The sequence below is a fragment of the Kogia breviceps genome, chromosome 18 (assembly GCF_026419965.1).
Source record: "Kogia breviceps isolate mKogBre1 chromosome 18, mKogBre1 haplotype 1, whole genome shotgun sequence".
NCBI classification, from domain to species: domain Eukaryota; kingdom Metazoa; phylum Chordata; class Mammalia; order Artiodactyla; family Physeteridae; genus Kogia; species Kogia breviceps.
Window position 1 is genome coordinate 43,061,129 of NC_081327.1, and position 16,082 is coordinate 43,077,210.

Here is a 16,082-nt window from a genome sequence, read left to right on the forward strand (position 1 = left end):
GTTGAGGCTCAGGGCACGGTGGTTTCACCGTAGGACAGAGTTGCGGGTGGAGCGATTTGGACGCTCAGAAGCACCTCGCCCTGCACCCCTAGGAGAAAGGGGGAACTGTTCGATTTGTCTCGGGGTCAGGAGGCGGGTTGGGGGGCGCGGGGAGGGAGCGGATGTATGGAGCGCCAAGTGCCGGTCCAGGCTGCCTCTCTCTCCTGTTTCTCCCTCCCTACCTCATCTTCTGCCATTTCCAGAGGCAGGAGAAAGGTGATCTCGGACTTGACCCCTAAATCACAGCTGCTGGTGGCTGCACCTCGCTCCGGGATGAGCGCAGCCCCTTCCCCGGGCTCGAGCAGCTTAACCCTTTCGTCCCCGCGCGCTGAGGGGCCGAAGGCAACGGCGCCTCTGACCTCGGCACTGCGGTGCAGCCCGCCTCCTCCGCGCGGCACCTTGGATCCCACCAGGAGACCACAAAAGGGCGAGACTGCGGGGCGCTGCAAGCGTGGGGCACGGGCCGGGCGGCCCAGAGCGCTGCCGGGGAGCCGGAGGAAAAGCCGGAGTTAGCGGAACGAAGAGGGATGTTTGGATCGTGTTAACTACCCAGACAGATGCACTTCGGCATGTCTGCATTTATGGAATCCATATGTTGTCGTGGCAAATGAGAGGACAGCAACACGTACATACAATAGACTTAGAATAACAATATACATTCAAAAAGGGACCGCACATTCTTCACCCTGCAACCCTTCTCTCAGATCTAGCTCTGGAGTTGTGCGGAGAGGCATCCTTTCAATCTCCCCTGCCTCCACACGGGGTTTTCTTTTTCCTTCCTCTTCCCTTTTTTGTTTTTGTGTCCCCAGTCCCCCAGCACAAGAGAACCCAGGGTCCAGAAGCTAGGCTCTTTGGAAGTGAGATCTCCTAAGATCCCGTCCATCTCCCTTCTCCCTTAAAAAAAGACTGGCCCATCGCATGTTTTAGCCCTTGGAGCAAATAATAGCTGCTCACATTGAAAACTGACTCTGAAAATTGCAGGGGAGCAGATTCTTAATCAAACTTGCCATCCATATCTTCATCATTAAACCAACATTTCTATGTTAAAGTTGCAAAAAAGTGGCTTCAAACAGATCTGGAAACAGAAACCCTCAGCCGGAGAGCACAGCTGTGTACAGTACCTGCATTTATGTACACCTTGTATATTTGTGTGCACATATATTCCTGTGCACACAGAGATGCAAAGACATCCAAAGTCATTCAAATGTATATTTATGTACTCATTTATGCATATATCTTTGTGTTTATGTATTCATCCATTCATTTGAGCGAGAACCAGGGAAACATACATATCAATGCAATATTTAGCCTACATTTCACTTTCCCTCCCTACTGTAAATGTCTTAAAAACAGATTGGTCTAAAATTTTCTGTCCTCTTGCCAGCTTAATGAAGGATTTAGATTCTGAATTTCTTGGTTCCTTTTTTCATTTTGTACATAAATAATCCATATAGATGCTGGATTATCGCCTAAGCATTATTCAATCATTTGAGCTTGGTACCTGTCCTCCTTATAACGAATTCACTCAGTAAAATTAGCATAAGTATTTACCAGATTAAGCTGACATTTTCCTATACTGCAACACGAAATACATTTATATCCAGAATTTCCCTCAAATCGCCTATACCACTGGAGAGACTGATTTCCTCCATGCCGTTTTGTATATGATACAAGCTACAAGTTCGCTTCTAGTACTAGTTACATTTTTAAAAGAATATAAATACATAGCATTTAAGTGAGATTTCAACATCTACAAGGAGAAATTGAATTCTGGTACATCTTAAAAAAATAAACTAACAGATTTATGAAGATTCAAGAAGACAGATAAATAGGAAGCAAATATACTCCTGGGGGTCTGAACAATTTTCCTTACCTGACGTATAATGGAAAAATTCAGAATTTACCAGTCTTCTTTCAGTCAGCTACACTTTACACTGACCTGCACTTTGGACTGAAAGGGAAAAAAAAAAAAAAAGATTAACTGTTGCCAATGAAAATTTTAAAATAATAATCAGAAACTGGACAAACTGAAGGTAAAAATATACAATGGCTACGATAAAGGTAAATATTTATTTAATCAAAGTAGAAGTTGTGTTTGGGCTGTAGGAATGTTTCATCCTTCCCTTAAAAAAAAAAAAAAAAAAAAATCAAGAAAGAAAAAAGCCAGAGTCTTTGCAGACTCCTGGAGAGTTCCCATTGTCCAGGGCTATCGAGAGTCCAGAATGGCATTAACCTCACAAAAGACACATTGTGCAGGGGACAAAAAAAAGCCCCTTCTTCTACAATAACTTTTAGCTTTTTTATTTTTAGAAAATGACAAAGGTTTTGCAAGCACTGACTGGTGAAACCTGTAGCAAGCCAGGCTGGACTTGGCTTTATTGATCTACTGTCCCGCGTGGAAAGCAGCCAGGAAAAGTTTGAATGGTAATCCAGATTTGGCTCATAGAGAGGAAACCCCCGATTTTTCTAAATGTATTTTTTTCCTAAATAAAACAGCATTATTCCCAGAGTGAATTCAGAAGGATTAGATGAGGTAACCCTGCAAAATCCTAAACCGGTTTTCTCCTCTTAGTCTTGACTAAGAAGCTGTATGCACTTAAGAGCACTGGAAAAATCTCTCAAAATGAAGAATTCCCTTCTAGTCAAACAGATTTCCTGATTAATTCCCCAATTCCTTCTGAAATAAATAATCCAGCTAGGCTGGGACAAAAAAATTTTTTTCTCTAAAAAATAAGTTTTAGTGCGTATTCTCTCTCTACCTGATGTTTACAGAGTTCACGAATAATGTCTTCAAAAACATAAATGTTGTTTTTACATTTGTGTGCAGATCACTTAAAGTACAAATTGCATTTTATTTTATTCCAGACATTGTAATTTCCATGGTACTAGTTCATATTTAGAACTTACATAAATACATACTTGTCATTTTAAAAAAAATCTATTGCAGTAGCAGTGACGGTAAGGCTAGGATTTGAAAGCGGGGGGGGGGGGAGAAAAAAGGGAGAGAGAGAGAGAGAGAGAGAGTGAGTGAGTGAGAGAGAGAGTCTCCTGCGTTTGTTTGCTTGCTTTTTGGAGGTATCATACACCCGCCTAAGTGATGGCTTTGATGTACTGGGAATCGGTACAGTAGCAGGGTCCCTGGTTGCTGTCTTTGATTCTAGGGATCTCCTTTGGGCTCTGGTGGGATGTACCGCTCCTAGTCTTTATCTGAAATCCATCCTCTCATTTCAAGCCCTTTGGCTTCGAGACTCTGCTCCAAACTCTTAGAGGTAGCTATAAGACTTTTTTTTTCTTTTTCTTTTTTTTTTTTTTTTGGCATCTAGGGAAGGGGTATGTAATCTCCCCCCCCCACTCTAGACCTTTCCTCGCTATTTAAATATATTGGCTTTCTTTCTTACGAATTTAGTCTGAAATTATTTTTCACTGCCTTTATTACATCCCTGCTTTTGATGGCAAAATAGCTTCCTGTGTTTTGAAAACATCTGCTTTCCAGGTTTTACACGAGAAAATTGATTTTACTTTTCTCTTAAGTCCAGAAAGGTAGAAAGTTGGACTTGTTTCCAAGTGCAACTTTTCCTTTTCTTGTCTTTCCTTCAGTTATCCCCTTTCAGTTCTGAGTCACTTTCCCCCTTTACTTCTAATCATCACTCCCCCCTTCCCCTCTCCTTCTAAAGAACCAGAGAAGATTGATTGCATCTTATTTCAGAGGACAAAATTAACATATTATATCTTTTTTCGTCTAGTCTATGGTACGGTTAAAGTTTTCTCCATTTGTCCTCTGATTTGGGGGGGGGGAGGTAATTTTCGTCTTTAAAAAAAAATCTCCGATTTGCAATTTAAAGTGGCCTCTATTCTAAGTCTCTGCTGCTTCTCTGCTCTTTCACTTAAATCTTTGCTTTAAGCTGTCCCACTCCATTACTGCCCCCCTCTTACTCTTCTTTGAAGATGCTCTCTTCCTATTTAATTTAAACATTGCTGCTTGCCTAAAAAAGAAAGAAAAAAAGAAAGGGGGAAAGAAAAAACAAGAAAGAAAGAATAGAGCGAAAAAAGAGAAAGAAAAAAATCTTTTAAAAAATCTTAGCCAGGTTCCTATTGTTGCTTCTCTGCATTTCACTTCTCGGTGTGTGTGTGTGTGTGTGTGTGTGTGTGTGTGTGTGTGTGTGTGTGTGGTGTGTGTGTGTGTGTGTGTGTGGTGTGTGTGTGTGCGCGCGCGCGCGCGTGTGTATGTGTTTTTAATACATGCATAAACTTTTGGTGCCTCTCTCCCTCTTCCTGGGCTCTTCTCCCATCCTCTCTTCCTGCTCTCCTCGCCCTGCTCATCACTTTCCCCTGGTTTTTTTTTTTTTTTTTTTCCCTCCCTTCCTCCCCTCTGCCTCCCTCCACCTCCTCCTTTTCTTTTTTGCTGAATCTTATTGATCCAGAAGGTGGCTAATTAGCCCTTCCCGTCGTGCCTGGGTAATGAAGCACATGCGCACTGAATTAATCACAGCCATTTTTTGCAGGAAACTAATTAGCAGAATAAAGATCCAAAGACTTTTTTTTCTTTTCACTCATCAGCTCCCACTTCCAGCGCGTCCCCTCCGACCGCTGCAGCCGCCGCCGCCGCCGCCTCCTCCTCCTCCTCCTCCCGGCCGCAGCCGCCGCCGCCACCGCCTGCTTTGCATCCCAATTACAGCCTAGAGCCGCTGCCGCCGCCGCCGCCGCTTCTCCTCCGTGGCCCCTGCCCGCTCCGGGGGCTGTAAACTCCCCGCCAACCATGCTGCTCGGCGGCAGCGGCGGCGGCGGCTCCGGCTCCCCGGCTGCGGCCGCCTCCCGCCCCGGGCTCCGCCGAGCGCGCTCCAGCTCCGCCGCCGCCGCCGCCGCCGCCAGCAGCGCGTCCTCCGCCGCCGCCGACCCCCGCCAGCCGCCGCTGCTGCCTTGATGGGCTCCGCGGCCCGAGCGCCTCTTTTCGGGATTAAAAGCGCCGCCAGCTCCCGCCGCCGCCGCCGCCGCCAGCAGCGCCGCTGCAGCCGCCGCCGCCGGAGAAGCAACCGCGTAAGTGGCAACTTTTCCCTCTTTTTTTTTTTTTTTTTTCCCGCCGCCGCCGCCGCCGCCGCCTGCTCCTCCTCCTCCCGCCGCCACCGCCCGGACGCGGGGCTCCTCGGGGCGCCCGGGCTGCTTTGCATGGGGCTCGTCCTGCCCCCTCCCGGCTCCCGCGCCCGGCCGCCGCCGCCCGCGCTCCCCGCGCCCGCGCCCTGCTCGCTCGCTGCGTCCCGCTCGCCTTCCCCCTGCGCCAAACTTTCTCTTTCTCTTCTTCTTCCTCCTCCTCCCGCCGCCGCCGCCGCCGCCGCCGAGCCCGGGCCGCCCCCTCCTCCCCGGCCCCCGCGCCGCCGCCGCCGGCGACCCCCGGGAGGGTGGAGGCGCCCGGGGCGAGGCCCGCGCGGCGAGTTTGGAGGCGCCGCCGGGCAGGGCCGGCCGGGGCGCGGGCCGAGGGCGGGAGGGCGGCCGGGGTCCGGGAGCCGAGACAAAGGCGGCGGTCGGCGGGGGGGGGGTCCGCGGTGCCGAGCTCCCCCGCCCTCGGCCCCCAACTTTGCCCCACCCCGGGAGGCGCCGGGGCCCCGGGCTGAGCCGCGGCGCGGGGCGCGCACCCGGCCCGGAGCCGTCGCCGCGGCTGCCGCAGCTGGCCGGCCGGCCAGGCGCCTTCCGCGCCAGGGCTCCACTTGCCGGGAACGCGGCCGCCGGGCCGGAGCCCCGTGGTCCGAGAGCGGGCGAGGGGGCTAGGCGGCCAGGCGGCAGCCCGACCTTCTCTACCTGCGCGCTCTCCGCCCTGCCCCACTGGCAACGCCGTGAGCGCCCTGAGGGGCCTCTGCCCTGGACACTAGGGGCTCCCGGGGGCTCGGGGCTGTGCCGCCGGCCGGGACCAGACCTCGCCTGGCCGGCCTCTCCTTGGCCAGCTGAGTTGAGAGACATCAGAGGATTTCTTCTTCTGTTTCCACACCCCCTTGTTTTTTGTTTCTTTCCTTTTTCCTTCTTCTTTTTTCCCTTTTTCTTTTTTCTTTTTTTTCTTTTTTTTTTTTTGCTCACGCGAATCTGAGATTATTTACGTTCCGTTCCCCACTTTCACCACCCTCGTCCTGTTCCACTCCTCTTTTCCATGTATTTTTCCCATTAGATGCAAAAATCACGTTCCTGAATTTTGCATTATGCGTTTTCATGTACATCTTTTTGCATATCCATTGGAGAGTAGAGCTAAGTGTATTTTATGCCGGGTATTTAAATTGTGTATGGACTCAGTAGGCTCCTTGTGGAGCCGTTGAAAAAATACATTTTACTTTGCAAATTAATCTGTTGCTCAGACTCTGACTTTTGCAAAATGTCGTGCAGTTCCTTCGACTGTGGCAAATTCTTTGATTACAAGTGCTTGCAAAAATCACCCACTCTTAACTTTTCCCCCTTGTTGCTTTGAAGTAGGGTAAATATGACAGTTTTTATTGGTCTCAATTATTGAAACTTGATCTATGGACTATATGGAAGAAGGAGGCTGATTGCCTTTTTCTGGCCTCCAGTTCTAGTGACTTTTAAAAGGGTGTTTGTTAAGTACCTTTGAAGAATATGACATACGGTGATCGCTTGGCTGTAATGCAAATTACAGAACATAAATTCACTTTGGAATTTAAAAAAAAGACTCGAGCCCTTTCAGTGGGGACACTTGAGGATTTATTATGTTTTTTAAAAAATTACTTTTTTCTTCCTAGTTGGGAGAATGGCTAGTTCCAGACCAACTTATTTGGTGGTCTATGGAAAGAGGCTTGGGAAATGGGAGAGGGGAGAAGATTGATCACAATCTGCATAATCGATAGGGCAGCCTGCTGCAATCTTGTAACTACATTTACTGTAAATTTCTACAATATCTGCAGCGTGGGTGCTCCAGTGCCTTGATCGGCTTCTTGGAGCAGATTTAGAGGCAGTACAAGCAGAATTTACTGCCAGCCCTCCGGAATAATATAGGGGAAGGCTACTGGATTGTGGCTCATTTTAAAACCTCCTTCATAGTACTGTACATTTTTTTTTTTTTTTTTGGTGAATCTGTTTACATGTGAGGGTTTCGGGTACTGAACCCCCAAAGTGTAGGTCTCCTATAGGTTGGGGGTGGAAAGTATTGGAAGGGGGTTTAGGAGATGGGAATTCACTTATTGAATTACCACTTCGGGGGTCCTCTGCTTATCTTATAATGTGAAATATCTTTAACAAGTGCAATGAATTTAGAGTGAGGAATATGAGAGAGTAATGCGCCAGAGACTGAAGCAGTGTGAAAAGTAAGGATTGCTGTGTGTGTGCATGAGAGAGAGAGAGAGAGGGAGAGGGAGGGGGGGGAGAGAGAGAGAGAGAGAATACAAACAGTTATAGTCAGGCTTGAAAGCTTGGTGGTAGGTGAATCCATATTTGGAGATGATTTTGAAATAGTCTAGCAAATGGTGCATGAACAGGATTTCGTAAAAAGTGTGTACGGAGTCAGTTTTGAAAGGATTGCCGTTCGGGGAGATGAGGTGTGGGCAGGAAAACCCACTCTAGGCCACCAGCCTTCCTCTGTCTGTGTGTCTCCTCCCTTCCCCCTCCCTGAGTTCTAGTTTTTAATTACTTAATGCTGAAACGCACAGGCCTTATATAAATATTTGCAAATGCTCTTTCCTATTGATTTCTCTGGATAAACTGCCCTGCTCAGGTCCAGAGAGGAGGCAATTCAGATCTGTGGACTTTTTAAACATACAGAGTCTCTGGAGGAGGGTTGGTCTATGCACGTGTGCATTTATGGGTAGAGTTGTAGACGTGAAGATTTTGGGGGGCTGCAGGGAGAGTTCAGTCTCCTCGGGGCTGGAGCTGGCCCCAAGGCCTGGCAGTTCTGACAGATGTGTGTGTGTGTACGTGTGTACAGGTACGTACTGTGCGGGGGGTCTACCCTGGGGAGTCTGAATGCATATGCACTTAAAGCACCTCCCCCCTGCCCCCCATTAAATATGGAGCAGTCTTCCAGGGCTCGGTGACTGCCTTCTCCTCAGGGTCACGTTGAGTTCGAATCTGACCCAAGGTGCAGGAATCCTGCAATGGGGAAATAAAAGAATATATAGAATGGGGTCAGGTCAGCTGCTCAGAGGCCAAAACCCCTACAGCTGCTTTGATTTTATTTTTTGTGTGTATATTTTAGGCTCCTCCTGCCATGTTACAAATTGGGCCTCCCCCTCTCAGGTGTTTGCTCTGTAGCTTAAAGGCACCAGAGCCTCTGCCTGCGTAGATGTCTGCTTCCAGCAAGAACAGAAAACCCACATACCAAATCCAAAACAAAACAGAGGAAGGAGGGGGAGGAAGAAAACCCCTATTGAGTTCAGGCAAATAAGGTTGGGTCTCCAGATCCGATTACAAAGCAGCTCTGAATATGCAAGACAGCACACAGGACCAGTTATTCCAGTTACAACAAACTATTAAAAAAAGAGAGAGAGAAAAGAAAAGGCATGTTTAGGTCGTAATTTGTTAGTACAAGGAAAAGAATCCCACATAAAGCTGCCGTTTTCCCCCCTCCCTTTGCTGGCTTCACATAGAATTCACTCACCCTTTTCCGATTTGTCTACTGTATAGGTTCTTTTATTAAAACCTTTGGGTTTAGGAAGATCGCTGCAAGCAACACATTTTCTGTATTTTTTTTCCTTTATCTTAGAGGAGAGTTGGCAGGGGTTCTGTGGTTTGCAGTTACACAATATGTTATCATGTTTTTAATCAGTAAATCATTGCAGTGGTTATAGATTTACAGTCTTGGGGTATTACAGAGAAGAGCAAGGCGGCTATATGTATGCTTTTAAATTACACCAATGTAAACTGAGTACAGCAGCTGTGAATATGGTCGGCAGACTTCATTCCTCTTCCACCCCCAAGCATCTTCGTTCTTTTTCCCTCTGTGATTTTTAAAAAAATTGTTCAGTTTGCTTAAAACAACCATCCCCCCTCCTATATTCCTTTTCTCTTCATCCTCTCCCACAAAATATTTTTATTTCAGACTTCTGACCCCAGGTAAGGTGGAATGCAAACTCTTGAAATATGACTTTGGATTGAGAGTATAGTGATAATAATTTAAAAAGGGGATTTCCTAAGAAATCCTCTTGCTTTTCATACCCATCTCCTGTATAGGGATGGAGGGCGGATTGCAAATCATGAGGTGGGGTGGCCAGAGTGGAGGGAAGGCAGGCTTGTGGCGCTTGCCTGCCTGGAACCTCCAGTGTCCTGTCACTGTGAGCCCACTTTCAGCTTCTGTTTTTCATATTATTATGTAACAGAATCCTTGGCAGCATTAAAAATTCAGTATTACAAGCTGATTGTAATGCTGCCTCATTAGACAGCACTGTCTGGCCTTGTATTAAGTGAAACACAGAGCATGGCTTTTAGATTATAAACACCAATAAATATTAAGGATCAGCAGAGGAGGGAAATAGTCAGCTGGGTTTTGGGGCCCTTCTGGTTTTAAATCCTTTCCCATCTTCTTCCCTTCATCACCGCCCCCCCCCCCCGCCCCTCCGACCCCGGGCCTTGGTAACTGTCATCTGTTTTCTTGGGATGCTGATGTGTCGACCTTGGTGACATTTTAGGAGGGCTTTTTATAGAGTTATCTTGTATACACAAAAGGTTTGGAAGTTTGTTTTGTTTTGATCTGCAATAAACAGGCCCTTCACTTTGCTGATGTCATTTCCGTTCATATTTGAGTTGTTTATTGTGCTTCTTCGCAGGGCCCTCTCATCCCTACCCCCACCTCGCTTTTCAGCCAGAGTCTGTGGCCGCCTGGGGAAGGGGGAATGCGTGCCTAAGCTGCCAGGTCTGGGTTCAAAGGCTGAGGGTTGCGTGTCACTGCGTCGTCCTAGGGTTCGCCCGCTGGGGAAGATGTTTCTAGCTTCGAATCTGGTTAAGCCCTCCGACATCCACTTGCCCTGGTATTTTCATGGCATGCAGTGATTCACCTCGGCTTCCTTTCTCTGAAGCACCCCCCACCCCCTCCCGTGCACGCGCGCGCGCGCACGCACACACACACACACACACCCCTTGTCTGTGTCTTTAGGACATCCTTATTGCCCACATCTCCATGCAACGCCACCTCCCCCCCCCAAAAAAAAAAACACAACACCTAATCTCGTAATGATGACTTTGATTCAGTTGCAGATCTGAGGCTGGCTTTAGGGACTTCATGCTGTGAAAAAAAAGAGAACGTTTCCAGGCGTTGCCCCACAGTCTCGCTGCAACCCCGCACCCTCTATCCCTGTTCAGCTTTTTTTTTTTTCTCCTTTTGCATTTATTTTTCTGTTGCCTGCCTTTTCATAGACGTAAAGGCTATTCCGGTGTGGCTAAAAATGACCGTAATGACCAGTGTCTCTTATTTCCATGTGATCCACAATCGGAATACCCCCTCCTCAAAAAAAGGGGGGGGGTGGGGAGAGGAAGGAGGAAAAACTGAGTGTGTAGACCCCCAAGGCTTTCCTCTAATAGGATGATGGGTTTTAGGTTTAAAAAAAATATTATTGTTTTGTTGTTTTAGGTTTAGAAATAATAGGGGGAGAGGGAAAAGCAGTCATTAGGAAGTTCACTGAGCTGCTTTCCAACTAAGACGGGTGAAAAATGAACCTGCATTGACACTTGGCTCCATGTGAAAGCCCCAGTAACCTCTCCCCCCTTCCGTTGCCCTGGCCTTTTGTTCCTGGAGAACGGAGCTAAGGTGCTTTTTCTCCCAGACCAAAGGCAGCAGGCAAGGAGTCCCCTTGTGTGCGCATCGCCTTTAGATGGCCTTCTCATGGTTATTGTCAATGCAGACTCCCCCAAACAATTGCTCCAGGGAGACACAAAAGCAGAAACATTTGTCCTATTTTTTTAACCTCTTTGTTTTAGATTTTTTTTTTTTATCCATTCTTTAAATTTCACAGTTTCTATTTGTCTGCAGAGAGACAAACGGAACAGCATGAAGCAAGCGCATTTTACCATAGGCCTCACTGGATTCCGGATTCTTAAAACGCTGGCTGACTTGGAGGAGATGTGAAATTTCAGCTTGGGGCTCCTAAGTGAGATTAGCACAGATTTCGAACAAAAATGCACTAAAAGGAAAAGATAAGACAATGGGATTCTGGAATCATTTAGGGGAAGTGTGAAAAGGGTCACCTTTTGTTTATCTCTTAGGATCCTGCCCCAAGAAGTGGTCGCCTGATTGGAAGGAATTGCAAATCCAAATGCAATTCTTCGTCTAAAAAAAGATCTGATTCTGGTTATTGTGCTATTGGTGTATCGTTTCAGTGTTGGTTTTAAAGCACTAGACCAGTGTGGGGGCTACTGGGACGCACTGTGGAACTGATGCTGTGCTGAGAATTTTTTTTTTTGAAACTACGATTTATATAGAGAGGCCATATCCCCTCCCCCCTTTTCTTTCCTCTCCCGTTTCCTTTTTCCTTTCTTCTCTCTGCAACCCGCTTCCCCTCCAAGAATGCAGTGGTTTGCATCAGGCTAAGGGATGTGTCAGACCGTGTGGATGGCCTGTGAACAGAAAAAGAGTCCACCTCTCTTTCCTGGCCCCGAACAAAGCACCTCTCTCCTGCAATGTATGGGCTCTGATTGCAATGTTGTCCTTAAGCATCTGTCTGCCTTTTTATTAAAATTCTCAATTTCAAGGTTTAGAAACACAAATGTAAGAATCCCCCTGGGTATAAAAGTCTTGCATGGCAAATTCTCTTTGCCCTTTCAGAAATGATCTTTTTGTTTAAAAAAAAAAAAAGAGCCCAAGCTCTTTACCTAATGTCTTGAAGCTGTTTTAAGGCAAGGTCTTTGTTTTTGCTTTCTGAAAACGTGGCCTTTGTAACTTAAAATTGAGGGAAGCTCTTCTCTATCACAGTTTTAAAAAAATGGTTCCTCATTTGTGTCTTTTTTAGATGTGTCATTGACAGCTTTAGGGTCTGAGCCGAGGAGGGTGGGGAAGTGAACCACATAAGGTTCCACCTACGATTTTGGGGGGTATAAGTTAATCTCTGGAATTAGCATTGTAGCGAGAGATGGAGGCCCTGAGGTTTGTGACAGAGAAGTGTGAATCAAAACATCTGTTAGGCCTTGGCACACCAGCCTCCAGCGGTTCTGAAGGTGAGTGTGGGCTGTTCTGAGGAAAGCCTGCATTCTGTACCATACCCAGGAGGGCCTGGCCACCCAGTGGGTACCAGGCTCCTAAGTATAACTGCCTATAAAGGATGGGGTGAATTCAGGGCATGCAGTGCAGTTCAGCTCCAAATGGATCCTTGCTTATTTCAGGGACTTCTGTTTTTGTTTTGTTTTGTGCCCTCTTCTGGCTTTTTCTTTGTTAAAGCCTCAGGGTTATTTAAGCGCTAGTTTTAAAATCAACGTGTATGTATAATTTAATAAAAATAGAAGGATCTGAAAGAATACACAAATCCGCCTCAACCCAGTTGTGCTGTGAAGATAGAGCCCAGGTTTAGCTAGAAGTCAGCAGGCTGACATTCGCTGTCTCTTAGCTCAGAGATCATATTTACCTTTGCTGAAGTGAAAGGAACAGCATTGGTGAGTGACTGTATATGTGGAGAGAGAGAGAGAGAGAGAGAGACAGAGAGAGACAGAGAGAGAGAGAGAGAGAGAGACAGAGAGAAAGAACCAGTTTGGCTCCGATGGGATCTTTGTAATTTACCAGCCAGCTAAGTAAGCATTAGGGGGCTGGCCTCTGGCTTGGAGAGTGGCTAAGGGGAGGAGTGAGGGAAGGGTTAGCATTGCCTGATTTATTTTTAAATATTTATCCTTTTGGCTGTTGCCAGTTACGCTTTCCAGATGAGACGAGACTAGTTATGGAGAGCTGGAAGGAAAGAATTGCCTTTTCTGAGAGTGGGTTTATTTGTCAACTGTTTTCAGGACAGAGAGCGCCGGGCTGTCACTGCTGGGTAGGCCGTGGGTGTCATGTCAGGCAGCTGCCCTGGGAAGAGCTGGGGGACAGAATTTGTAACATGTACGTCAGCGAAACTGTTGATTCCATATGGAAGTGCAAAAGTTGCAAATTACCTCTGAAAAGGTATTGTTTTGATTAGCGATGGCAATAAGTTTGGTCGAGGTAACACACCCGCTTTTGTGTGATCCTTCATATTCCTGATGATCCGGAGGCCAGAGATTACCGGACTGTGGATTACCTGTTAAATTTGTGTCTGTAACAAAGGCAAGCTTGACCAGGCCTCACTGTTTCTGTAGCTGGTGTCCGATTAAGATAAAGGAAAGGGACTCAGGGTCACTCTCAGCTGTACTTGTCTGCCACTTGGGACAGACCCCCTCAGGGCCTTCTGCCCAGAACCTCCACATACTTCCAGGTTGCTTTGTAGCTGGTTCTTTGGGCTTTCTAGCTTTCATTGTATTGAAAATATTTATCTGTTGGCCCACCAGTTTCATGATGTCACCAGATTAGGTTTTCCCCTGTTACTAAAAGTTAAGACAAAGCAGCAAAATTCGATTTTCTGGGAGTATAAACATTTTCGTATTGTCGTTAATTTATCTGCTGGGCCGTGGGTTGCTTCCAGGCAGGAATGGGGGCCTAGAGTCTTCATTCTCCTGAAGACGTTTCCAGAGACATCTCTGAGTTGTGTGCACCACGTTACTTGCGTTATTGCATCATCATCTACATGTATTATTCATAGTCACTTCTTCAATTAAATTATTCATTAGTTTTCTTTAAGGTGTTCTCAACTCATGTGGCTAACATAAATAATAGTGTGTTTTGAAAACACCACCTGTTCTTGGGCCTGAAGTCAGGTGGTCTGGAAGCAGCTCTGCAGTGGCCCTACTCTGGTTTACAAAATCATCCTCCACTTTGCTTTTCCTATCTTCACTCCCCCCGCCCCCACCCCGCCACTCTCTCATGTGTGACAGAATTTGGCTTGTGCTCTCCTTTGTCCCTAATCGGACATGATTCCCTAGAGGCAGTCTTTTCTCCCGGGGCCCTAGCTGGAAAACAAAATTTGGGGGGAGTCTCTTTTTTGGACTAAAATGTAGAGAGGGGTTGTCCTTCCCCAACAGGTAAGATAGTTACGTTAATCTGAACCCGAATTATGTTGTGCAAAATGCCTTCTAGTTTTCATCATCCTTTTCTCCCGCATCAGTGTGTGCTTAATGCTAATACGATTCCATACATACAGCTCTTCGCCTCGTGAGCTGATTATATTTCTAACACTTGCACGGTTCATTATTGTGCAGTCAGAAAGGACTCTCGAGGCTCTGGGGCCAGCCTGGGTGGGTGGCTTTCAGCAAGGGTAAAAGCAGGTGCCTTTCTGTGCTGAGATTCGGGAGTAAATTCAGACCGAGCGTGGGATTCTGGCAGGGAGGACAGGAGACTTCCGGTGAGGTTTCTGTGGCGCTCCCTTTTCATATCAGAATGGAGAAGGGGAACCTGGGGAGATACAAAAGTGTCCAGCGATTACTTTGACCACCTGGGGTAGCCGCATTAAATTTGACCCGGGGGGTAGAATCTTCCTACGCAGGGCATGATCTGTGCCTTATCTGTGGCTTCTTAAGGCATCTTGTTTAAGACCCTAAGGTTAACTGCAGACTGCGACTTTTCTTCCTCTCTTTATGTCTCTTTTTTTCCTTTTTCTCCCAAGAAAAACTCTATCCTTAAACTCTCAGTGGAGAGCAGGGGATGTTTTTATAAGTTTCTGCAGCTGAAAAACAGAAGTGCTTTGTAAAGCAGTTAATAGGATGGGTGTGTGTTTCAAATAAATTCCTGTCCACATTGGCTAATGTCCCCATGCTAGAGTGGCCTGGCTGTGACGTGGCTGGGGCCCAGAGACCGATGGCTTGTGTTCGGAGGCCCCAGGCTCCTTCTTGTGGCCGAGGGCATGTCCCTTTCTTCTCGCCGTTTTCTAGGCCGGCCCCTGACTTTTGATGAGTGAGGGGTCAGCGCCTGGGGAGGACCGTGCTTTGTTCCCGCGGGGCCGGTTCTCCGCGCGGCGCAGGCCGAGCCGCCCGGGGCTCCGGTCCCCGGGCGCGAGGTTCGGCCTGCCCGGAGGCCCATGCCCGGAGCGCGGCCGAGTGCTCGGGCCTCGCGCGCCCATGTGTGTCCCCGTGTTCCCGCGGGCGCGGCCGCCGCCGAGCACCCGGCCTGAGCCCGGCACGACTGTAGATGTCAGGCTTTGCCCGGGGAGCCGAGCGGCGGCGGGGCTGTGAGTTTCAAATTAACCTTCCGCTTTGTTGCTGTGTAATGTGGATCCCCGAAGGCCCCCCGCCCCGCCCGCCCCCCTTCCCCGGGCGGTGCGCGCTGCAAACTGCGAGTTGAGCTTCATTTACATAAAGCGATTCCGGGCGGGCGGGCGGCCGAGCCGGCAGCGGGCAGGCCGGCGACCGGGACGCGAGCGCCGCGCCCCGTGGGTGAATCTCCGCCGCGCGCCCGGGGACCCTCCCTCCCGGGGAGGGGCGGCTGCAAGCCCGGGCCGCCACCATGAGCCCCGCTCCCCTGCCCCGGGCCCCCCCGCACCCAGCCAGAGACACCTCGGAGCCCCGGGGGCAGCGGGAGGTGGGGAAAAGGCCGCCTGGGGTGAGTAAGTTCGGGGCTCGGGTGCCGCTGGAGTTTCCCATTGTCGCGCCTGCCTCGGCCCCCGGACCCGCGAGTGCCTCCTCCCTCCGGAGGTGTGCGGAGCCTTTGTGTGCCAGGTGAGTGCGGCCTCCCTCCCCCGCCCGCCCTCCGGGTTCGCGCAGCCGGCCTGGAGCTGCGGGCAGGTGTTGCGAGTCTTGGCTGAACTTCCCATTCTCTTGGGGCTTGTGGGGGAAGGGCAGGCTGGATGCACCTGAACTACTAGGATTCCAATTGGAAATCGACCTGGGGCGAGAGCCTCTGAATTCTGCTGGGCAGAGTACAGACCTTCCTCTTTCCCTCCCTTCCTTCCATCTTTCCTCCCCCCCACCCCAACCTTCCCTATTTTGCTTTTGGATTAGTTCCTGCCTTCTGAATATTTGCGGTGCTGGTGTCATTTAGAAGTTTGAGTTCCTGCGCCTAAAAATGCACGCTTTTCATC

At 48.5% G+C, this 16,082-nt stretch overlaps 1 protein-coding gene across 3 annotated transcripts in view; it reads left to right on the top strand.

Moving 5' to 3' along the window:
- Window positions 1-4,990: 4,990 nt before the first annotated feature.
- ZFHX3 (zinc finger homeobox 3) overlaps window positions 4,991-16,082 on the top strand; it is a 253,340-nt gene continuing 242,248 nt past the window's right edge. For 2 of the 3 annotated variants that reach the window (XR_010837960.1, XM_059043842.2), the window contains exon 1: window positions 4,991-5,073. The gene's annotated coding sequence lies outside the window, so the exon portion shown is untranslated. Of the gene's footprint in view, window positions 5,074-15,414; window positions 15,721-16,082 lie in introns of those variants that run through there. The other variant, XM_067020240.1, reaches the window with a different exon arrangement.